This window comes from Onychomys torridus, chromosome 15, assembly GCF_903995425.1.
Source record: "Onychomys torridus chromosome 15, mOncTor1.1, whole genome shotgun sequence".
NCBI classification, from domain to species: domain Eukaryota; kingdom Metazoa; phylum Chordata; class Mammalia; order Rodentia; family Cricetidae; genus Onychomys; species Onychomys torridus.
In genome coordinates this window covers 70921030-70937598 of record NC_050457.1, presented here as the reverse complement: position 1 = coordinate 70937598, position 16569 = coordinate 70921030, and the positions used below count along the sequence as shown (strand labels likewise).

The 16569-nt window shown below is 41.2% G+C and overlaps 1 pseudogene; it reads left to right on the top strand.

The window, feature by feature from the left end:
* The first annotated feature begins 1857 nt into the window (after positions 1-1857).
* LOC118596523 lies at positions 1858-2729 on the top strand (annotated as a pseudogene).
* The last annotated feature ends 13840 nt before the right edge of the window (positions 2730-16569 follow it).

Sequence of the window (16569 nt, the reverse complement as noted above, 5' to 3'; positions counted from 1 at the left end):
TGACCCCTATTTCTGAAGACATCATCCACTTAGGACTTGGATGATTTGAGCTGGATTTGACATGAAAGTCTTCCCTGTGGCTTAACTTCCATGGTTCTAGAATAATATGTGAGCTTCTAAGGGAAGGAAGCAGTTCTACCCAGCTGCAACACCTATGAACCATGGAAATTACCAGCATGGCAAGATATACAATACTCACACATTGGTAGCAACCAGTAGCTATCTAAGTGGACTCAAGGCCCACTCAACAGAAGGAAAATAGTATCTGAGACTGGAAATGTATTCCATTTCCCAGGGCAGTAAACCTACTTCAGCCATTTTGCTAGACCAGCATAATTCTTTTCTACATCCTACATCTTATTTTTGTATCCACAGATAAGTGTAGCCATCATCCTTCATCAAAAATCCTCTTTTTACACCAAATGGAGACCATCACAGCAAACCTCATCTGGCTACAAACCACAGGTGAACAGATCTTGGGGAATCTCATCCCCAGTGGATACCACAGTTCCTGCGTCTATGGCTCAGGGAATATCAAGGAAGAGAGGGTGGATTGTAAGAGGCAGAATACCAGAAAACCTGCTGTGAAGTGGCATCATAAATAAGACTGTTATCAATGGCACCTTAACTTAGAAGGGTAATGGACAATTTCTTGGAGTCCCACCCCTACAGAAAGAACTACGGGCAACTAAAGACTTCTGGGGGAATAATCAGCCTCTCCCAGAGATGATTTCCTTGTTAGTTGTCCAGAACAGAGTGGTCAGCTTTGAAACCATATGCACACCACCAACAAAAAATGGACTTGCTAGGTTTCAAATTTATGTATATTTTTGCATGCAAATACATACACCTATATATGATGTGGCAATATTAATTAAAGGAAAAAAAGACTATCAACTTGAGAGTGGGGAGAGAACACAGGAAGGGTTCAAGGGAGAGGACCTGGGAGTGACTGGAGGAAGGAATGGTGTGCATGAATCCTAAATGGTCTTATAGTAAAAGCCACGAGCCAGGTATTAGGGTGAAAGCTGAAAGCTTAGAGAGGCAGAGTAAGCCACAGCCACCATCTCTTACCTCCCCAACTCCTCAGCCTGAAATGGACTGAGTTCCTATCTCCTCCGGCCTTATATTCCTTTCTCTGCCCAGCTAGATCATTTCCTGTTTCAACCTTCCTAGTGCTGGAATTAAAGATATGTGATCCCTAGTGCTGGAATTAAAGGTGTGAGCCACCACTGCCTGGCTCTGTTTCTCTTTTAGACTGGATTAATCTCATATGGCCCAGTGTGGCTTTGAACTCACAGAAATCCAGACAGATCCCTGACTCTGCCTCCTGAGTGCTAGGATTAAAGGTGTGAACCACCACTGCCTGACCTCTAGGGCTAACTCTGTGGCTGGTTCTGTCCTCTGATCTTCATGCAAATTTTATTTGTTAGATTACAAACAATATATCACCACAGAATGGGGGAAAGTGATACAATTCCATTTAGTTAAAAGCATGTTTTAAATAAATATTCATCGTTTTCTCCTAAGCTTCTTTAAAATACATGTCTCTTTTACGTGATTAAGAATAGCATTTTAAAGTGTTTCATTGTACACTTCTTACAATAAGACAATTTTTGTAAAATAATTTATCCTGTAAATTCACTTCTTTGTTTTACTGAATGCATTAATAAAATGTATCTTAAAGATTTAGCAAAAGATATGGAGAGAGTAGGGATGAAAGTAAAATTTATAATAATTTCCATATTAATAATCAGATACAAAAATCATCTTAAATACCTCAGAGAAGAAACTTGGTTTTGTAGGCATGTTTAAGAATCAACTGATCAGGCTTCTTCTTCTTCGGGAAAACACCAAATGGTGGAAGACGCTGGTGCAGCGGGAGGGCCCGGAGGACCCGGGGGCCCAGGACTAGGAAGCAGTGGCGGCTTCTGTCGAGGATTCGTCAGCCGCCTTAGAGGCCGCGGTCGTGGTCGGAGCCGTGGCCGTGGTTGAGGCTGCACGGCTCGTTGAGGTAAAGCTGAAGACAAGGAGTGGATCCCCATCACCAAGCTGGGCCGCCTGAAGATCAAGTCCCTGGAGGAGATCTACCTGTTCTCCCTCCCCATTAAGGAATCCGAGATCATTGACGTTTTCCTGGGCGCATCCCTAAAGGATGAGGTTCTAAAGATCATGCCAGTGCAGAAGCAGACTCGGGCTGGCCAGCGGACCAGGTTCAAGGTTTTTGTTGCTATTGGGGATTACAATGGTCATGTTGGTCTTGGTGTTAAAATGCTCCAAGCAAGTAGCCACTGCCATCCAGGGCCATCATCTTGGCCAGGCTGTCCATTGTCCCTGTGTGGAGAGGCTACTGAGGGAACAAGATTGGCAAGCTCCACACTGTTCCGTGCAAAGTGACAGGCCGCTGTGGCTCTGTGTTGGTGCGTCTCATCCCTGCCCCCAGAGGCACTAGCATTGTCTCTGCTCCTGTGCCTAAGAAGTTAGTGCTGATGGCTGGTACTGATGACTGCTACACATCAGCCAGGGGCTGCACTACCACCCTGGGAAACTTTGCCAAGGCCACCTTTGATGCCATCTCCAAGACCTACAGCTACCTGACCCCCGACCTCTGGAAAGAGACTGTGTTCACCAAATCTCCTTATCAGGAGGAATTCACTGACCATTTTGTGAAAACCCACACCAAAGTGTCTGTTCAGAGGACCCAGGCTCCAGCTGTGGCCACTACATAAGGGTTTTTATACAAGAAAAATAAAGTGAATTAAATCTGTTTAAAAAAAAAATCAACTGATCAGAGAACTAACACTGAAAGATAAAATCACAGTTGCTCACATGAATGTGCCTGGCCTATAAATACAGCAACTCATTGTTGGTGTCCTTTCTCAAAATCAGAGCGAATGTTATATTTTTAAAAGACTTTATGTATGTGTGTATATATGTATGAAATATGTATTTGTAGGTTTGTATGTGTGGAAGATCATGTATGTATGTAGATATACACATTCAAGCTTGCATAGATTGTCAGATAGTTAATCCCTTAGAACTATATTCTAGGTGTTTGCATTACATTTGACTGGTTACATGGGTGCTTGGATCTGAACTCTGGTCCTCATAATTGGTCAACAAAGTGCTCTAGCATCTCTCTAGCCTACTTAGTTTTGTTTGTTTTTTAGATGATGTATTTTTAGGTTCATAACAATTGAGCAGAAGGTTTGGGAATGGCTCCATGGCTTCTTACCTCCACAACACACTCTGTCTCACCATCAACTGTTTTTGTATCTACTGATCCTACACTGATATGTCATTAGCACCAAGAATTTACATTCTTGGTGTTGTACATTCCGTATATTTGGGCAAATACATAATGTCATGTGTCTATCATGGTAGTGCATAAAGAACAGCTTCACTGCCCTGAGCATCCTCAGGAGCCCCTACTCATTCTTCTGCTTCTGTTTATCATTGAATATAGTATCATTTCAAACCAGTTTAATTTTAATGTTATAATGATTATCAAATCCTTCAAAATCCACATACTCTTTACTCAACTGTTTATAATAAAAGGGGATGGAATTTCTGATAAACTTCTGACTAGTTGATGGAAGGTGGGGTTCCATTTCTTAATTTGATTTAAAATTTAGATAGTCTGTTTGGGTTTTTAGTTCCTATTAGCATGGTGCCCAAAATTTAAATCAAAGAAAGAAAAAAGTAAGGGAGAGAGAAAGAAAAAAAAATGAAAGGCAGAAAATTTTTATAGCCATATGATAGAAATATAGTTTCATTAAAATATAGAAAAAAACAAAAATGATAACACCACATTGGACATAGTGACCTCCCATGATCACTAAATTTCCCAAATTTTGTCCTCATAACACTGCACATGCTCATACAAATGGGTTCAGATTTACACAAGTGTAAGAATATTTTCATATTCCTACAAGTGTGCAGTCCCTCTTCCCCCTCAGCAGCTTGTTCCAGGACAGTAAATGTGAGTTACAACCTTCGTATTCAGTGCTGCTCAGGGACTGCACCACCCCACAATGTGCAGCATATGCCATCAAACCTACAGTCACGTGGGCCCTGCTGTTTAAAGACTGTCTTCTCATCATTTTAACCTTGAGAGAGAGAAATGAACCTTCCACACATTGTATTTGTGAGTTTGGGGTGATTTTGCTTGATTGCTATCCTAAGAAAGGAGGTTACTCATGGTGCCAACAATTGATGTGTTATCCCTCCTTCTAGCTGTAAAGTTAATTTAAAAATAGCTTTCTTAGTTCTTTGAGAGTTCTGCATGTGCTTTGATCATATGCACCTTCATACCTTCAACTCTTCCCAGGTCCATCTGCCCTTTCATTCCCATCCATTTCTGGGTTGTTTAAAAACCCATTAGGACCAATTTGTGATGCCCAAATATTCATGGATTTTTGGTCTTTAACTGGAGTTTGGTCAACTTACCGGGAATTAAGCTTTTACAAAAAATTTAATTTTATATGTATGTGTGTTTTTGCCTCAGTGTATGTCTATGCATCACTTGTGTGCCTGATGCAGGAAAGAGCTTTGGATCCCCTGGAATGGCAGTTACAGATGCTTATGAGCTGTGATGTGGGTGCTAGGAATCAAACCTGGATCCTCTGCAGTCAGAAAGTTGTTGGTTACTTCACTTGATGTTTATATCCCTCTTGCACCAATGGCTTTCCAGGCCAGTCATCACTGTAGATCTCAGAGTACACAGCTGGGTATGACTGATGATTATTTTCCTTCTCCATCAGCATACACAGACTCTTAAAGAACTATGAGAACTAGCCAGTAGAGATGAAGCTCTCAGGTTTGGACAAACAACTTCATCTTTCTATGATCTGTGATTCAAGCAATAGAGTCTTACCGTCAGCTCTGGAGGGTAACTAAGAGCACTGGCAATAATCTGTAGTATTTGTGGGTCTATGAGATCTCCCTGACTAAAAAAGTCCCAAAGAAGTAACCCCTTCCTGACTCTGGACTTTTTATTTGCTTTCCTGTATTGTTTAGTGGAACATTGTTGCATTGCAGATGAACCCCATTCTCTGCCCCTGTCTTGTCTTACAGCCCCTCTCCATTACTGTGTTTCCATATGACTTGTTTTAAAGATCTTTAGTGTTAGTTATCTCTCCTTTAGTTCCTTCACTACTCTCCCCTCTCCTCTCACCCCAATTTAACCTTTCCTGTTCCATTATTCCCCTTTAACCTTTACACCAGTGTGGTGATATTGTGTTCCCCAAAATATTGTGCACCCTAATAAACTTATCTGGGGTCAAAGAACAGAACAGCCACTAGATACAGAGGCAAGAAAATGGTGGCACTCGTGCCTATAATTCTAGCATTCCAGAGGCCAAAATCTATCTGGATCTCTATGAGTTCAAGGCCACACTGGAAACAGCCAGGCATAGTGACTCATGCCTTTAATCTCAGGAAGTGATAGCAGGAAGCAGAAAGGTATTTAAGGCATGAGGACCAGGAACTAGAGCTAGTTAAGCTTTTATGCTTTTAGCAGCAGGCAGCTAATATCCATTTGGATGAGGACATAGAGGCTTCCAGTCTGAGGAAACAGAATCACCTGAGGAATTGGCAAGGTGAGGTGGCTGTAGCTTCTTTTGCTTCTCTGATCTTCCAGCACTCACCCCAATAACTGGCCTCGGGTTTGCTTTTATTAATAAGTGCCCTGGCCAGCGGGGTTTCAACAGGGGCAACCCACCTGTGGGAGTGAATGAAAGAGACAGGGGACATGAGAGACTGACAGCAAGACAAGATTCTGATCAAGCTGCAATTTTTATTTCTCTCCACAAGGCTTATATAGCATAGGAGGGGAGGGGGCAGAAAGGAGGGAAGGGGAAGAGACGTGGAAGGCATGCAAGATGTGGGAGACATGCAGGTCGTGCAACTGCAAGATGTTGGCTAAGGTCACTGGTCAGGGGCCATTTGTTCTGTTGCTAGGCTACCTGACCATGGAATTCTCTTTACATTCAGTTGCCATGGCACCTGACTGTGGAATGTTATCTTTGGGAGTCTCTGGTTAGTAAACAGGTGTTACTGCTCTGGGGAAGGGCAGTGGTCTTATAACTTGTTCTCTGGCTTAGCTAGTACTTTCCATGGTTCATGTTTGGTTCCTGAAATCTTGGTCCCTAACAAATAAGACCTGTTAAGATTCATCCTACATCTGGCGCCCAACATTTGTGGAATGACTTCACAAAGAAGCTGCTTGCCTGTGGCCTTGCAGGCCCCGGCTCAGACTTGAGCTGCAATCAGCCAGTTGTGGTGGCGCACACTGGTTGGATTTGCTGAAGGAGGCAGAGGCAGGAGGATCCTGAGTTTGAGGCCAGCCTAGGCGGCTTGCTAAGGAGAAGCTTCAGCCAGGGCCGAGCCATTAACGATGGTGGGACCATGGAGGTAGTGGCTGCTGTTCCAAATTGCTGGCCCCTTCTCATCATGCTGGTGACTGCGGTGATACTGCTACCTGGGATGAAGGGCTTACTGCTGCTTGTTCAGAGAAGAATTGCCAGGACCATCATGTTACAAGAAAGCATTGGCAAAGGTCAGTTTGGAAAAGTTTGGCAAGACAAACGGTGGAGAGAAATTGCTGTGATGATTTTCTCTTCTAGGGAAGAACATTTATGGTTCCAAGAGACAGACATTTATCAGACTGTGTTTGCTCTAAACCACAGACGAGGCACAAAAAAAAAAGTCTGCAGGGAACCATGACCATACCTAACAGCAACTTTGAAATCTTCGAAAGGATGACGAGACCCCACAAGGATGATTCCACATGGACTATGATAAATCCATTAACACCATGGAAAGATTGGCTTTGGACTACAAACTACTCAGGACAATTTCAAGATGGCTAGCTGAGATAATCCAGCTTGACAGACTACTTGAACAAGGATTTGAAACAAGCCCTGCACTTTCTCATTATACAGCAACTGGACAATTGATATAGGACTTGAAAATTAACCCAAAAATTTTCTTTTCAGGATTCCCTAAAGATGTCTTCACCCCCAGAAAGCAGGAATTAATTTTATGAAAATGATGTGCACATTCCCAAGAGGTGGGTAGGTGTTTTTTTGGCCATTCAATGGTTTATGGATAATTGGCATTGTTTATGATGGTTGGTTACAAGTTGTTAATTGGTAATGGTCAGGAAAAAAAGCTGAACAAGGAGATTAGATTCAGAATTTTTGTTTGAAAAAGAAAAAAAAATATAGATATGAGGTAGATCATTGAATCTACTATGAGAAAAAAGATAGATAATAGGATAAATGGGTAGATCATTGAATCTACTATAAAAAGAAAAGGGGAAGATATAAAAATGACAAAAGGTAGATTATTGAATCTATTATAAAAAGAAAAAAGATAGGACATGGATATAATAAGATAAAAAGTTACATTACTGATCTACATTTAAAAAGGAACTACTTGTTTTAAATAGGATAAGTAATGAATTTTTTTTTGTCTGAGTTTATCAAAAGTTACTGGACTGGACATTGTTAATCTATATCATGGAGTTTTTTGTCTGAATCTGTCAAATGTTAATGGACTAGACATTTTTAGAAAAGAAACCCACTAAAGAGGTATAAGTGTATAAATTTGAAAGACATTATAAGACAGTTCTGTTAGTAATATAAGTTAGGATAAGGAAAATGAATAAGGGAAGTGAATCGGGTACATTTTGGACTTACAAAAATAGGATAGATAATGGAATATTTTCTCTGAGTTTATCAAATGCAAATGGACTAGACATTGTTTAAGTTTTATTGCTTGTATATATGGTATATAGTTATTGTACTTATTGGATATAGTTTTTCTTGTATTAGTTATAAGCTTTTTTAAATTCTAGACAAAAAAGGGGAAATGTGGTGATAGTGTGTTCCCCAAAATATTGTGCACCCTAATAAACTTATCTGGGGTTTGAGAACAGAACAGCCACTAGATATAGAGCCCAGAAAATAGTGGCACACACACCTTTAATCCAGCAGAAATTCGTCTGGATCTCTGTGAGTTCAAAGCCACACTGGAAACAGCCAGGCATGGTAACTCACACCTTTAATCCCAGAAAGTTATAGCAGAAAGCAGAATGGTATTTAAGGTGTGAGGACCAGGAACTAGAGTTGGTTAAGCTTTTAGGCTTTTAGCCGCAGTTCAGCTGATATCCATTTGGATAAGAACTCAGAGGCTTCCAGTCTGAGGAAACAGGATCAGCTGAGGAATTGGTGAGGTGAGAAAGTTGTGGCTTGTTCTACTTCTCTGATCTTCCAGCATTCACCCCAATAACTGGCTTCAGGTTTGATTTTATTAATAAGAACTTTTAAGATTCATGCTACATACCAGTGTGCTCTAACTCCTTCCCTTAAACCCCACCCCCACACTACTAATTTCCTGAACTCTTTGGGTATTCCAAATGAAATATGTATCTGAAGATTCAAGGTTAACATTCACATAAGAGAAAGAACATGTGACATTTCTTTCTAGGTCTAATTTACTTCACTCAGAATGATTATTTTTAGCTCAATCCATTTACCTTCATATTTCATAATTTCATTTTTCTTAATAGCTGAATAATATTTCACTGTGTAAACATACCACATTTTCATTGGATTGACATCTAGGCTGTTTGTTTTGCTGGCGATTGTGAATAGAACAGCAAAGCACATGGATGAGCAGGTAGGATGTGGAGTCCTTTGAGGATATGCCCAGAGTGGTATAACTGGATCCTCTGGTTCATCTTTTCTCAGTTTTCTTTCTTTCTTTCTTTCTTTCTTTCTTTCTTTCTTTCTTTCTTTCTTTCTTTCTTTCTTTCTTTCTTTTTAGGAATCTCTGCACTGATTTTCATAGTGGCTGAATCAGTTTACACTCTGACCATCAGTGAATATGTTTCTTCTTTTCTCATATCCATGTCAGTATTTATCATCATTTCTTTTTACCTTGATCATCCTGACTAGGTCATATGGCATCTCAGAATAGTTTAATTTACATTTGCCTGAAGCCAAAGGATGTTGAACACTTAAAAAATATTTCTTAGCCATATACATTTCATCTTTTAATAATGCTCTGTTTAGTTCCATGCCCCATTTTTAAATAAAGTTGTACGTCCCCCCCCCCCCGATATTTAGTTTTTTGAGCTCCTTGTATATTTTAGATACTAGTATTCTGTCAGATGTATGGCTGGTGAAGATTTTTCTCATTCTGTAGGTTACCTCTTCACTTGACTGATGGTGTACTTTGCTGTACAGAAACTTTTAAGCTTTATGAGTTCCCATTTATAGATTGTTGGTCTTAATGGCTTGCTTCTGGAATCTTGTTCAGAAAGTGCCAGTGAGTTCAAGCCTATTCTCTATGTTCTCCTCCATCAGATTCAGGGTATCCAGCTTTGTTGATGTTTTTGACACATTTAGAGTTGAGTCTTGTACAGAATGAGAGATTAGCATCAAGTTTCATTCTTCTACATACAGTTAGACCAGCACCATTTGTTAAAGATACTGTCTTTTCTCCATTGTGTATTGTTAATTTCTTTGGCAATAATCAGGTGGCCGTAGGAGTGTAAGCTTATACACGAGTTCTCAATTTTATCACATCAATCACCAAGTTTACTTTTATACCAGTACCATGCATGCTGTTTTATGCTTATAACTCAGTAGTGTCACTTAAGATTTGGGCTATTGATATCTGTTGTAGTTTGTTCTTGTTTATATTGTTGTGTGGGACTGTTTTAGTTATACTGGGTCTTTTATATTCCCATATGAAATTGAAGACTATGTTTTCTAATTTCTGTGGAGAATTGTGTTGAAATTTTGATGGGGATTTCATTGGAGATATAGGTTGTTTTGGTAGGGGGGGTGTCATTTTCCCTGCATTAATTCTGCCAATCCATGAGCACGAGTGGTCTTTGCATCTCCTGGTATCTTCTACAATTTCAGTTTTCAGTGTCTGAAAGGTTTTATTGTACATGTCTCTCATTTCCTCAGCTAGATTCACTCCAATATTTGTTTGAGTCTATTGTAAATGACATTGTTCTTTCCTTCTATTATTACAATCAATCCATGTGAGCCTATTAAATGGGTAACAGAATTTATTAAGATATAAATTGAGGAAATACACTTATGAATACGGAACAGAGTAGGCAGCTGAAGTCATCCTCTGATCTGACCGGGAGTAAATCCACCTCGCAGGCAGGTCATGAACAATGGCAGGAAGCATTGCCTCCTTCAGTCCCTATAGCCCAAGGTCATGGGCATAGCAAATACCACTACATTCTATTTAAATCAAATCCTGTTGTCATTACCTCAGAAGTAAACACAGGACACTAGACCACTGTCTGCTCCTCTTATGTCTACATTGATTGATTGTTCTTCTGCCTTTTACTGTGCTTGTCTCTCTTTTCTTTTTTCAGAGCTGAGGATCAAACCCAGGGCCTTGCACTTGCTAGGCAAGTGCTCTACCACTGAGCTAAATCCCCAACCCCTCTATGCTTGTCTTTAATTGGCTTAGAGCAGTGGTTCTCAACCTTCTTAATGTTGTAACCCTTTCATGCACTTCCTCATGTTCTGGTGACCCCAACTATAAAATTATTTTGATGCTACTTCTTAACTGTAATTTGCTGCTATTATGAATCATAATGTAAATATCTGATATGCAGGATATCTGATATGTGACCAACCCCAAAGGGTTGTCACCTACAGGTTGAGAACCACTGGCTTAGAGGAAGAGCTTTGTATCCTAGGATTTCAGGAGCCCAGGCTTTTCCTCTGGAAACATTTACAACATAGTTTAACAATCTCTTTACTAGACTAACTGTAGGGAAAAAGGGCTGTCTAAAGAAACCCACCCTGACCCTGGAGCCCAGAACTAGGGAAAGAAGGCTCAGATAAGGCCAGTGAAAGAAACACAGTTTGGCTCAAATCAGAGCCATTTCTGCCCCTGGCCAACTGACTTGTTAAACTAACCAATCACAGAGCAGGACAGTAGAACCCTGGGACCCAAGTCAACTCCTGGTTGACTTCACCCCCAAGACATATTATGTAAACTGCCCTGCCTGGTCAGTTAAAAAATTGCTGTTCTCTCCACCATGGTAGAGGCAGCTACTCTCCTGACTTCTTCCCAAATAAATCTCTTTCTCAAAATAGTTTTGGGTGTGAAGATCTTCATTCACTGGTGTACAGAAGACCCTTGCTGAGACATCTCTCAGTGGACAGAGCAGGGAAGATCTGAAAGAGCTGAAAAAGTAACACTTTTCTTCTGAGTCAGAGGAGATTGCTACTTTCTTTCTTATTATATTTGTGTTTTAATTTTACACATCAGCTATGGGTTCCCCTGTCCTTCCCCCTCCCGCCCCCCCCACCTTCCCCTCATCCCCTCCCCTCCATTCCCATCTCCTCGGGGGCCAAGACTGCCCTGGGGATTCATTTAAACTTGGTGGATTCAGTACAGGCAGGTCCAGTACCCTCCTTCCAGGCTGAGCAAAGTGTCCCTGTGTAAGCCCCAGGTTCCAAACAGCCAGTTCATGCAGGCTGGAACTCTCATCCAGTGACTGATGGAAGTGGATGCAGAGATCCTCAGCCAGGCCCCAGGTGGAGCTCCGTGTGTCCAGTTGTTGAGAAGGAGGAGAGACTGTGGGAGCGTGAATTGTTGAGCCCAGGATTGGAAAAAGCACAGGGATGAAAGTCCAGACGAATGGAAGCACATGAATTGTGAACCAAAGGCTGTGGAGCCCCCAGCTGGATCAGGCCTTCTGGATAAGTGAGACAGTTGAGTGGCTTGGACTGTTTGGGAGGCATCCAGGCTGTGGGACCTGGACCTGTCCTTAGTGCATGAGCTGGCTGATTGCTACATTTTTAAAAAATTTCTTAGGCCAGAAAAGCAGAGCTCTGCTAGGAAGTCCCTTTATGTGGGAGCTGAGCAAAGTTCAGCTGTAGTGGCTCTCCAGGAGAGGAGCAGGATTACTATATTCTATAGGGAGACTATTCCCTATCACACCAGGTATAGCCTGAGTTTCCCGAACAGTCTGGATATCCTTCCCTCTTGAAACAGTTCCAGGCCTGACTTTCCTGAACTGCCAGGGTACCCTTCCCTGCTGAAGCAGTTCCAGGCATGACTCTTCTGAGCAGTCAGAAAAACTTCCCTTTCAAGGTATCCCAAGCAGAGCTGTTCTGAGCAGCTCAAGATGTCCAGGATACCTCACCCTCCAGGGTTGGGCTGCCTCTTTGCAGCTTCAGCCACCAGAGCTGTCCTAAGCAGCTCAAGGTGTTGCTGACTCCCAGGTAGTCAAGACACCTCTCCCCATAGTTGCAAAACTCACATTTTTGGTGCTGAAATCCAGGACCAAACCCACAGAGTTGCAACAAATTTACTTACACTAACAATATATTTGATATAAGTCTTACCATCCTCATCTCTCTCTCTTTCAATTTCTCTCTCTCTCTCTCTCTCTCTCTCTCTCTCTCTCTCTCTCTGCTCTGACTTTCCAATGCCTTTCTCACACTGTGGCTCTGGGAATTATATAATTCTTGGTTTCTCCTAAGGAAATAAGTCTTTCCACCTGAATGGACAGGAACTATAAAAGAAAGAATGCTCTATAGGAAGTGTGGGAAGGGTGGAGCAGAATCAAAACCCCCAGGGAACACCTGGCTTTTCTCCCACTCATAGGACCCTCAAAGACAAAGCATCCTCCCTCACTAACTTTGAGGGGTGAAAAATAGATGAAATAGAGGCAAAGAAATATGCATTTGGTGAGGCACAGGGAGAGTCAAAAGAAGTTCTTTGCCTCTGATATAAACATCTTTATTCACACCCCCTACTGACTATTACCATTAATAATTTTACTAGTCTAATTCTTAATATGTTTAATATTAGAAGCATGTGGAATACACATAGAAAGTTAACAAGTTACAGGGTATGAGTCATAGTTTGAATATATTTTAAAAGTTATTGGAGGAAAACTTAAAAGTTTTACATTATAGAAAAGTGTATATTTACAATATTTTACACAAAATTGAAGACATGTGGTAAATCCTGGTGTAAATAAACACCCAGATACACAAACATTAAACTCTAATCCCAACTCCTTTCTGGTTTAAGAAGCATCTCAAGTGGCAATTCTCAGTTGTACTTTTGCTCCGTGTTTAGCTCACAGAGAGGATATCAGAACTTTTAATAGACAGTCTAAGGTCTCCTCTTTTCTGGTGTCACTGTCAGTTAATGTAGAAATAAGTGCATTAAGATCTAACATAGCCAGACAAGTGAATACCTGTTCATAGTTCCATCCCCCCTCAAAAAAAAAAAAAAACCCTTTATATAGAACGTCAGACTTCAGATATTTTCCCATGACCTTATAATATTGTAACATTACACTTACAGCATATAGTAAGGTTAATAGAGAAAAAACTATCCCCCCCAAAGTATTTTTTTTCCTTAAAAAATTCTAGTAGACATTTTAAAAAAACGAATAGTTTTCCTTTTTTTTTTTTTTTTTTTTTTTTTTTTTTGGTACTTGATCCCATGCATTTATAAATAGTAACAATAATCAAATAATTTTTATTTGAGGAAGTGAAGGCTCTAGAATGAGAAGACAGACATAAAAATATTTATCAGTTCCATGATGAAAAGTCTCAGGAGTGAATGACCTATGGACCATTCTGAATATTCTGTGCTAGTACTTGTGGATGTCTCTTTTCCCTGCTCCTCCGTAATAGTGCCTCCACTGGAGAAAATTCAATATTTTCTGGTTCCTGTGCTGACTGGTAACAAAAGGACTAAACTAAAAGTACAAGAGGAAAATAAGGAAGAGCTCATTTATAAGAAAAGGACACAGAGCTGAGTGCATCTGCGGCCAGGAAAAATACATCCTCAAAGCACATCCGCAAACAGCAACAATGATAAAATGTCAAAGGATTACAGTGACCACAGGAGCCAACAGCATGTGCTGGAGCAATATGACCACCAACATAGGTCATCTGAGTGCTGGCCAGTTTACGTTACCTTGGCAAAGCTAGAATCATCTGAGGGGAAGGAACCCAAGTGAGAAAATGCCTCCATAAGATTGGCTGTAGTCAAGCCTGCAATTAATTAATAATTAATGTGGGAGGGCCCTGGGCCATTGTGAGTGTAGCCATCCCTGGGCTGGTGGTCCTGGGTTTTATAAGAAAGCAGGCTGAGCAAGCCATAGGAAGCAAGCCGTAAGCAACAATCTCCATGGTGTCGGCATCTGCTCCTGCCTCCAGATTCCTGCCCTATTTGAGTCCTTGTCCTGACTTCCTTTGGTGATGAACAGTTCTATGGAAGTATAAGCTGAATAAACCCTTTTCTCCACAATTTGCTTTTGATCATGGTGTTTCATCACAGCAATAGAAACACTAACTAGGACATTGGGCTATGAACAAAAATATAAATTAATATCCATGAACACATAATGATAACAATAAATTATTTAAAAAAAAAACCCAACCAGGATGTCACTCAGGCAGAAAATGGTCGGATAATTGATTCTGTGCTCAAGGAAGTAGAGCATGGAGTGAACACAGCTTCAGTGTCTTGGGTATGAGCCTTGTATAGAAACTTGCTTTCAGAACAGTAAAAAATAAGAAAGGGAGATGAATGAATAACTTCACAGTGATGAAAAGTGACAAACCCCATCTCCACCAGCCTCCTAAGAACAAAAGCAGTGCTGAGCCATGTGATATCCTTTACCCTAGATAAAGTATGCTGACAAAGTCATTTAATGACTACAGTCTTCACCCCAAGAATTCATAACTCCCATCTGACCTTGAGGTAAATGTCAGTCAAACCCAAGCTGAAAAATGTTTTACAAAAGACAAAATCAGCACTCCACAAAACCGTCAAGGTCATAGGAACAAGGAAATACTGAGAAGGTACCCCAGGCTATCGAAGCATGAAGACAGTGATGGATGATCCTGGGACAGAAAATGACCTTACATAAAACTAAGAAAAAAAATTAAAAATTAGAGCAATTGCATGTACTAGCTTTAGTGGGGGATGTTCTATTCATTTATTAGTAGTAAAAAATGCATCATAATAACTTTAGTTGACAGGGTTGTTGATCTCTGCCTGTGCCATGCTCTAAGTTGCTCCATAGTGTGTAATATGGGGAGTTTCAGAATGTGTCTTGCTTTGAGAGGCTCTGTTCTACAAGCAGCATTCAGCTTCACTTAGAAGATGGAAGTTGATTCTTCACCTTGATAGACAGGTGATTGGCAACATCTGTCTACCTGTGTAGCATGGACTGATAAATGGCTTATTCCTGGGAGCAGAAAGGGGACTATAAATTTATCAGGGTGAACTGCAAAAAACTTTATGTAAGTGCATGTGTATATTGTACCTAGGAAACCAGGCCCAAGAACTTATGAACACACCAGACCAAGGAGAGGATGCAGCTCCCTCACCTAGGCCACACAGAGTGGATGACACTGAGTCCCACAATGGTGATTGCCCCTCTACACACTGTAACTATCAAAGACTGAGAGGCAGAAAACTCTCAGCTGTCCCTGGGGCTTCAGCTTGGGTTGGTCCCTCTTGTTTCTGTTCCTGGGGCCTGTTGGCTTTGCTGATTGCCCACATAGACCTCCATCCATCATATGCTTCCCCATTTGTTTTCCTGGGCCCTGTGTCCTGTTACCTCTGTAGCTGGACTCAACTCTATTGCTCATTTCTCACTCAACAGCCTAACTCTGTGGCCAACAGGAACAGCCATGGAAGTTCTTCTGCAGCTCACTTGGGTTCCTGATCTTATCAACACAAACTATTTGTATCTCCATTCTTGCCCCTGCGTCTCAGGTGATGAGGTCGAGGGTCGTGACTACCAGGCAAAGAAGCTGAACTGGGAGCCAGGAGTTCTGAGCTTGTTACTCTTCATCCGGTATTCCTGTCGGTATTTGGTCTTGTTAAATTCTAACAACAATCACTGAGTTACACAGCTTTTCCTGATTGACAAAAGAGGAAGGAGACTGGGGATACAAGTTGTGCGGAATCGTCCTTTGGAGAGTGGCATAAGCTAAGATAGGTACTCAGAGCAAGGTGGGAGAGAAGGGCTTGAAGCCAGTGACTTCAGGTACCTGGGCAAAAAGAGGGGCTGACAGTTCTGTTTAAAAGATTGTGTCTTGGGCCTGGTGAGATGTCTCAGGAAGTACAGGTGCTTGCCACCAAGCCTGATGAGCTGAATTTGGTCCCTGGGTGGAAGGAGAAAGCCAATTCCAGCAAGCTGTCCTCTGACCCACACATATGATATGCCATTTCCTGTGTACAATACAGAGCTTTTATAGATAACAGATTTTCTAAGATCTGAAAGTTTTCTATACAGAAAGTTTAGTATTGTGATAATGTCATGAATTGATGTAGTCTGTACCTGTCTTGACTTTTTCTTGGTGATCTTAAGCTGTCAAGTGATGTCTCTCCATGAAGATGGGTTGCTAAAGAGTGTGTGCTCACTCTGAACATCCCGGCTGCATCTCCCATATTTGCCCTAGCATTTCTACTGTGGTATTAAAAGGAAGTAACACAGGCTTGGAGAGTGGGCAGGCTGAGTAGAGACTCTCTCAA